Source organism: Ceratotherium simum, chromosome 21 (genome assembly GCF_057802395.1).
Source record: "Ceratotherium simum simum isolate JZ-2026a chromosome 21, ASM5780239v1, whole genome shotgun sequence".
Taxonomy (NCBI): domain Eukaryota; kingdom Metazoa; phylum Chordata; class Mammalia; order Perissodactyla; family Rhinocerotidae; genus Ceratotherium; species Ceratotherium simum.
Window position 1 is genome coordinate 29,860,750 of NC_141920.1, and position 8,291 is coordinate 29,869,040.

The following is an 8,291-nucleotide window of genomic DNA, read 5'->3' on the forward strand; positions in this document are numbered from 1 at the left end:
AAAATTTTGACCTTCATCCCACCTCCATACTTGGACACCCACCTCCGCAGTCCCAATGAACTTCATTTAAAAACCTTCAAACTCCGGGGAACTGCACAATGTGTGAGAGTCGGAAACCTCTGAGAATTCCAAGAGACAGTTGGAGAAAATAAGAGTGTTCACTACGTTTTCTTGAGGCTGGATCATCACTTTGTGGGCGTGCTCTGGACTCCTCTTGCCAGCCCATGACGGTGGCCCTGACCTCCCTCCCTAAGGACTATGGCCTGCCCCCAACTCTCCTGTTACAGGTTCTGCCACCTGTGAATGTAGGAGACTATGAAACTCATCACAAGTGGCACCTTGAGGCCCAGCAGGATAGCCACAAAGAGAGGGGCAGGCGTCTCTGGACCTAAATACCAATGGGCAGAAGGAGACACCAAATGGGGCCCTGTGAGTTTAAATACCTCACTCTACTCAGGAGACAGAGGGGAACCAACTGCTCACAGGAGTACAGGTGAGCTTACTTGGGCTGCCAATGGGCTTGTCTGGTATAGGCTGCTCCAGACAGTGTGACGTTGGCCCAAATTGGAGGCTGTGCTTCATGATGCACCTTAGAAGTGAGCACCTGCTCAGACACCTGCACCAACTCTTTCATCAACTGCAATCTTTCCAGAGTGTTGGTCCCATCGCTATTGTGCTTAGACACGAGTTTCTCAGCTCCTGTGAACATTCGGCAGTTCTCTAGCCGGGTGAGATGCACACTCTGTGGATGGAATTTCTGCATGTGGTGGGTAAAGGCCCCCAAGTCCAAGGAGGGTGAAGCCTGGGACACTGTCACTGCACAAATAATGTAACTTGCTTCCCATCAGAAAGGACCAGTTTGTACGTTTTCACCCAGATCTACATATCCCGCTGGGTGAACATTTTTCTTATTTCTGCTGGACAGCAAAAAAAAAAGGGCACGGAGAAATTGAGTGGTGAGTGGGATCATCCCCTGAGAATTCTTACAGTAGACACATGAAGGCCAGCTCTCTCAGGGAGAGATAGAAAGTAGGTCACAGCCCCTGTTGTGAAGATGTGTTGTTTCACCAGCCCGGTGTCCTGCCCACCGTTTCACTGGTAGTGACATGGACTATAAAACACGCAGGCACAGAGGCTCACATTCCTGTGGGGAGCTGTCCTTGCCCACCTCACATGGTTCTGGAAAGCTGTCAGTCCACACTCTGCTTACCCCTGGCTCCCCCAGGCCTGGCCAATCCTAATCCTCCCTTCTCCCCTCCCTGTCTGGAATCTCCTCTGAGCCAGTCCTTCATGCTCCCAAGCTGATCCAGCTGGACCAAGAAAAGCAGTGCTCTCCTCTGGGTCTGAATTGCTAGCGGGCCGCTCCCCCTAGTGGAGAAAGTCATCTGAGGACACAAAGGGTGAGATGGAGGGAAGAGGAGAAAGAGGATTAGGATGGGGGGAAGGGAAGGAGGAGACAGTGGAGGAGGAGGAGAGAAAAAAGAGGCAGAGAAAGAGGAGAGAGTAGAGCACACTGGGTACTAGAGAGAAGGAGAATCCTGCACCTGCACCCTCCTGTTCCCAGCTGAGTCAAGAATTCTGGTCTCTTTTTAAAATTGACTTCCAGGAACTTCCAGCTAGACCGGTCTTGATTAATAGCCCTCCTAGAAGGAACTTGGGCTCCAAAAGCAGTCCTTACTCTCTGCTATTTCCTGCAGTCAAGTGTTAAGGTGGAGATCTTTAAACCTGAAGAGTGCGTGGAATTGGGGAAGGGAGGTCCAGCTCCTCCTTCTTTGTGAGGGTGTGGGGGAGGGAGGGAGGAGTGGAATTTAGGGGGGAATGCCTAAGAGTTTTATCACCAGCCTAAGGTGTCCTCCCTCCCTTCCCCTTCATCCAGTGCTGCCCTGAGTCCCTGACCTACTGCTGTCTACACCCCAGGCAGAAAGTCCCGGTTTCCACCCTGACCGTCCCAGCTGTGCTGCCCAGAGGGGCTGGGTGAGACCCGCACACACCTTTCCACAGCCTGATGCCTGAGAAGGGTGATGTTGGCCTGAACTGGGGGCAGCTCATCCTGGACCACCCAGAAGGCAAACTGTCTCCTGTCAAGCATGGCCTCTGCCCGACACGTGTGCTACAGGGAGCAGATCCCATCTGGTTTCTCGTGACCTGGGGGGACTCCACGGTCTGGATCTTGTGCCAGTTCTTCATCCAGGTGAGGTGCAGGCACGAGGGATAGAAGTGGCTCGAGTGGCGAGTGTGATTCACTTTCTGACCCACATGGACGGGTGTCCCTGAAGGCCTGGTGATCTTCAGAGTGGGGACAACTAGACAGAGGAACAGAAAGAAACAGCTGAAGAAATTACCCCTACCCACCTGCCCCTAAGTTTCCCTCTCCCAGGAACCAGCCACAAGATCTTTCACAATCTCCTTAGTCACCTTTTCTTGAAAGAAAGAAATAACTTTTTCTTCTATGCTCAGTGTAAGGCAACTAGAGCTAAATGTTATTAACATGGGTACATGTACTTGGGTCTCTGGTATTTTATTTTCTGTGGTTTCAAATATTTCATAGCATGAAATATAATTTAAGAATTACTAAAATACCATGCTCATGTGGACAGGGACTTAATTTTAGTCATTGCTGTATCCCCAGCACCTAGAACAGTGCCTGACACACAATAGATATTCATGTATGATGAATAAATAATAAATATTTAAATCGAAATCTAACACCAATGATATTAATAGAAGAAAGATGCTTGGAATGGAAGATTGGGCCCAGATAATAATAATACTAAGATGAAACATTCATAAACAACTCCCTCTGTGCCAGGTGGTGTTCTAGGTGCTTCACAAAGATTAACTCATTTAATCCTCACGTGAAACATATGAGGTAGGTCTTAATTTTATTCTCATTCTAAGAGGAAACTGAGGCACAGAGAGGTTAAGTAGCTTCCCCAAGATCACACGAGTTGTGAAGTGGGACGGCCATGATTGAACCAGGTGGTCGGCTCTGGAACCTGTGCCTTCCCCGCTGTCCTACGAGATTAGCCACGGCATGAGGAACACTGGTCTGCCATTTGTGAGATGGGGCTTCAGGCGAAAGACTTTGAAAGCCAATGCTGCCAGGGAAACAATGCCCCCCACCCAAACCCACTGCCCGCTCACCGTGGAGCACTTGAGAGAAGCTCTGCCAGGGCTGCGTGGGTGACTTCACAGGTGACCTCCAAGGAGAAGTGTTGTCAGGCCAGTGTCACCCACACCTTGCTGGGGCCGTGATGGAGTAATTGCCTTTGTTGTCAGCCACCAGGTGCTGATCTGAGGCTGATGCTCATCTCTGTCCTTCATCCAGGCAAGATTGCAATCCCAGGAGCTGAAGGGGCCAGCAGTGTTGTTGAAAGGCACCGAATGTCCAGGGGTTGTCCTCCGAGACGTGCCCATCAGAGAGATAAAGGACTGCCCAGCTAGAAAAGAGGGCATGTGACTGCACAGAGTGGGACACATCCAACACCAACAGCCTGTAAGAGATGCCCATGGTGGGTCAGACCCTGCAGACTTACTGTGTGCCATGTCTGACTCCAGCGTCGGGGAGTGTATGAACAGATGATAACAAGCAAACGAGCAAATAAATCATTACGACTGGATCTCAATGACTTCAGGGAAACGCAAAGAGTGTAGAGATGGAAAATACTGGGGGAACTTATTCTAGATGGGTGGTGGAAGATGGATTCCTGGAGGAGGTGACATTTTGAGCTGAAACTGAGGAATGGATAGGAGCCAACCATGGGAATGTGCATGGGAAGAAGCTTCTAGAAAGGGGGAACAGCAGATGAGAAGCATCTCAGATACGAAGAGCTTGGTGGACTTGGAAACTGAGAGGTCTCTAGGACTCCACCATCGTAGGCAAAGAGGTCCAGATCGAGAAGAGCCTTGTGGGACATGCTGACACTCTTGACTCTATTCTGGGTGTGATGGGAAGCCATCGGAGACTTTAAACAGAGGGGAAAGGGGGTCTCATTGACATGTTTTAGGAAACAACTGGGGTTGCCTTGTGGAGAGTGGAGAGGAGGGTGGCAGGATGGGAGCAGGGAGACCAGCGGGAAGGCTGGCACAGACCTCCAGGTGTGAGGTGATGGTGCCTGGACTAGAGTGGTGAGACATGGAGGGACCCTAGAGACATTTGGATGATACACCCAACAGGACTTGGTGATGGACTGAATGTGGGTTGAGGGACATAATGAATTATGGGTAAATAATTCTCAGGTTCTTCTCTTGAGCATCTGCGTGGATGTTGCTTCTAGTTTTCGAGAGGGGGAAAACTGGACCCACTTGGGATGGGAGAGGTGTGGTGAGGAATCAAGGTTTCTGTTTTGCATGTAAGTGTGAAGTCAAGAATCACTGCAGGCCCAGATGGTTGTCCTTCCTAATCAGGTCCTTCCCATCAACACCTCATCAGGCCTTCTACCCTCTTGCTTGCTCACCTCCAGTGACAGGGAACCCTCCAGCTGAGGCAGCTTCCTCCATCCTCACAAAGCTGGGACTATGACAAAGCACTTCTGATGCTCACCTAGGATCTGTCTCCTGGAGTCACCCCAGGTCAACTGCAGGACTAGACTCTTCCCTTCCCCTGAGGACAGAGATCTGACAGCAGGGACCTCTCCAAGTCTTCACTGCATCTCCTGAGCACCTGATCTGAGCCAGTATGGGAGTTAGGTGCTGGAGACACAGAGATGTGTCAGATGGGACCCCTGCCCTCAAGGAGCATCTGGTCAGGTGTGTGGGGAAATGAACCAGCATTGACAACACAGGGTGACAGGCGATGAGGGCAGCTCTGGAGGCCATGGGAGCATGTCCTCTTAGCACAGAGCTCTGGTACTTTCTGCATCGTGCTCTCCTCTCCTCTGATAATCATCACCCCACCCACACAGCACCCTGTGATTTTTAAAACACTTTCATGTGTAGGTGCTCATTTTCATCTGCGTCTCAACCGTGGGAGGCTGGTATTATTGTCCCACTTTCCAGAAGAAGAAAGAGAGACTCAGAGGGGTTTAGGGACTTGCACAAGGTCACACAGTGACCTGTCAGTGGCTAAGAAGGGATGTTAAGCAGGTCTACCTGTCTTTGGGTCATCACTCAGCGGTTCCTCTCTCCCTCTGTCTTCCCACTGTCTTCCCACTCTCATGCTCTTTCTGACCTAGATTAGTTAGCCACCCAGACCAGAGCTGATGTCAGGGAGACTGGGTAGGTGGTGGGCTCCCCTTACACTCTTTGGCCTCCCCTGGTCCCTCATCATCATGTCACATCGGCCTCCTCCTGACCCCCAAGCTCCCATCATCTCCATTTCTCACAAGGTCCACATGGGAAAAAAAGGCAAAACAGCCCCCTGGTAGGCAGGCACACAGCTCAGCTAGGTCCTCTGGGCCTCGGTCTCCCACCTGCAACACAAGGTGGCTGGATTGTAATCCCCGAGGGCCTCCTGCCTACTCTGAGGGTCTCTGTGGGCAAGACTCAGACTCACCTGCGACTCCCAGCAGAAGGGTGGGCAGGAAGTTGCCCAGGGCCTGCCCAGGTGTGGCAGTCATGGCAAGAGTTTCGTAGAGTCTCTGGTCCATGCCGGGCACCAAGCCCCTGATGAGGCTCTACATGAGCCCAGGACCACTGCCTGGTCTCCTGACAGCCTGGGGAGGGCCATGTGATTCCTGGCCACTCATCCCCCTCCAGACTTGGAGCAGTGGTTGGAGCCACAGTGAGAGAAGTGGTCACTGTGGCCCAAACCTCCTTCCAAACCCCAAACCTTCAGGCCTGAGGTCTCCAGCCTAGGAGGTGTCTGCTGCCTTTGCCTGGGTGCTGACTATCTCTGATGCCCCACAAGCCAGAGTGGGAAGGCGCGGGGCTCCAAACACAGCTTTGAGCCACAGAGCTCCCTCTGATGTGGCCTCCTCCATGCTGAACAGATGTGATGGAGAGCCTTCTCTGGCCCAGGCCCAGGGATGGCTTCTGGGACCACAGAGTGGATAGGATATGGGCCCGGAAGGGTTGGTGAAGTGGGCCTGGACATGTACAACCAAATCAAAGGAAGAAGAGCATAGACTTGGAAACCCAGCTCCTGCCCCACCACTTTACTAGGCTCACACAGCGTCGGCCGGGGCTTCACCTGTTGCCCAGAATTGTCTAGCAGGCTCTGAGTTGGGGGAGGATGAATGTTAAACACAGCAGCCATTGCCCTGGCCTCTCCCCTTGGTCCCTCTCCATCCCCTTACTCTGCTTGATTTGGCTTCCTATGGCCCTGACATATACACCTGTTTCTTATGATCTGTTTCCCCATGAAAAACGAGTGGCCGTGAGGATCGCTGTTTTTCGCCCGTTGCTGTAACCAGCACCCAGCGCCGTGGTGGGCACAGAGTAAGTACTGGGTAATAATGAATGAAGCTTTGGGGCCAGGTATGTTCCAGGGCTGATAAAAAGCAGCAAAGTGTGGCCTGTGCCCCCAGCCACCCCACCTCCCCCCTGCTCTGTACACTCAGCTAACTGTGGGGGGACTTGTCAGCCTGGGGGAGACTGCTATGGAATCTCTCCCCTCACAACCCCCACTGCTGCCTCAGCCAAGCAAGGCACCCCGAGAAGATAAATCCTAGAGATCGGGGTGCCTGCAGGAGGAGGAGGCCGGCTTCTCCTCCCCAGGTGTCTTCTGAGGAAGACAGTAGACTTGCTGCCCCGAGTACAACAGAAAGGAACTAAAGAGAGATGGCAGGGCAGAGGGATGGGGTGGCAGGGGAGCAGCCTGAACTTCCCCCATGCAGAGTGGAAGGGGGCGAGGTCCTCGGAGAGCTCAGAGCATCCTGTCGACAGCCCATCAAGATGGCTGTAGAAGCAAGAGATGGCAGCATGGACTCTGGGCCAGAGCTATGGAGCTGGATCAGATCATACACGAGAGAGCTGTGCAGCGGGCACCCCCTACAACACACACACACACAGCATGTGCACACACACATATACGCACTCTGGGCCCGCCAAAGGATCCACGCCTGTGACCTAATTCAGGGAAAGGAGGGGGAACAGAAGAATGCTTCGCCTCCAGCCCTTCCAGATCCCTTGGCAGAGACTTGTGGGCAGCGCTGGCTGTGGTGAGGGAAGGAGGGTGTGATGTTGACACTACACTGGACGTGATGTTGACATTGGGAACCAGCCTGGTTTGGACTGTGCTTTAAACAGGGCCTGACACAGAATAGCTTTCTCAGAAAAGTTTGATAAAACAATTCATCCGTGGTCCCTTTCTGCAAGTGTCCAGAAACGTGGACTCTGCCTAAGAGACCGGAGAGAGGCAGAAAGGGGAAATTTGACAGAGCCGAGGTGAAATCAGCGCTCACAGACCAATAAAACCAGTTCAGGCTGGCCCCCCTGCAAAGTGCAGACAGTTCAACGAATCGATCACACCAGCCACCAGACCTTGTCAAGCTCGAGCCTCAGTTTCCCCATCTGTCACAACAGGCTAGTGACATCTGCCTGTGACTGGGTCTTGTGAATATGAAGTCTGAAGTTCTAAGCATAAAACAGGAGCTAAATAAATGTGTTTCCACCCTAAGAAAAATGTGACCTGCCCCCATACCCTTCACGCTGCTTCCACCTGTTAACTCCTCCCACACCCTTCTGCTCTTAGCTCAGCTCTGTCCATAGAACCACATTGTGAGCCACATAGGGGGTTTTAGATTTTCTAGTGTCCACGTTGAAAAAGCAAAAAGAAACAGGTGAAGTTAATTTTAACCAATACATTTTATTTAACCCAATACCTGAAATATCATTTCAACATGTAAACAACATAGAAAATATTGTGCTATTTTACATTATTTTTTCCTTTAGTCTTGGAAATGTTCAACAAACTGAAATTCAGTCCTGCCAAAACAATAAAGTTGTGTTTAACAAAAAATATATATCTATGTTACACTGCTATAGTTTTAAATTTCAATTTCAATTAATTAAGATAAATACAATTAAAAATTTAGTTCCTCTGTGGCACAAGCCACATTTCAAGTGCTCAATAACCACGTGTGGCCAGCGGCTGCCGTATTGGACAGCGCGGTCTTGGGTGAAAGTTGCTCCCTCAGGAAAGCCTTGCCTCCCCTTATACCTCCACAGGTTAAAGTACTTCTCACGCATAGCATGTATGACAGCCGCATTTATTTTTTAATTTACAATTACAGTCATGTCGCTTAATGATGGGGATACGTTCTAAGAAGTGCATCATTAGGCGATTTCATCATTGTGTGAACATCCTAGAGTGTCCTTACCCAAATCTAGGTGGTATAGCCTACTACACA

At 51.0% G+C, this 8,291-nt stretch overlaps 1 pseudogene; it reads right to left on the reverse strand.

The window, feature by feature from the left end:
• Positions 1-1,906: 1,906 nt before the first annotated feature.
• On the reverse strand, positions 1,907-5,558 carry LOC147914259 (uncharacterized; annotated as a pseudogene).
• Positions 5,559-8,291: the final 2,733 nt, after the last annotated feature.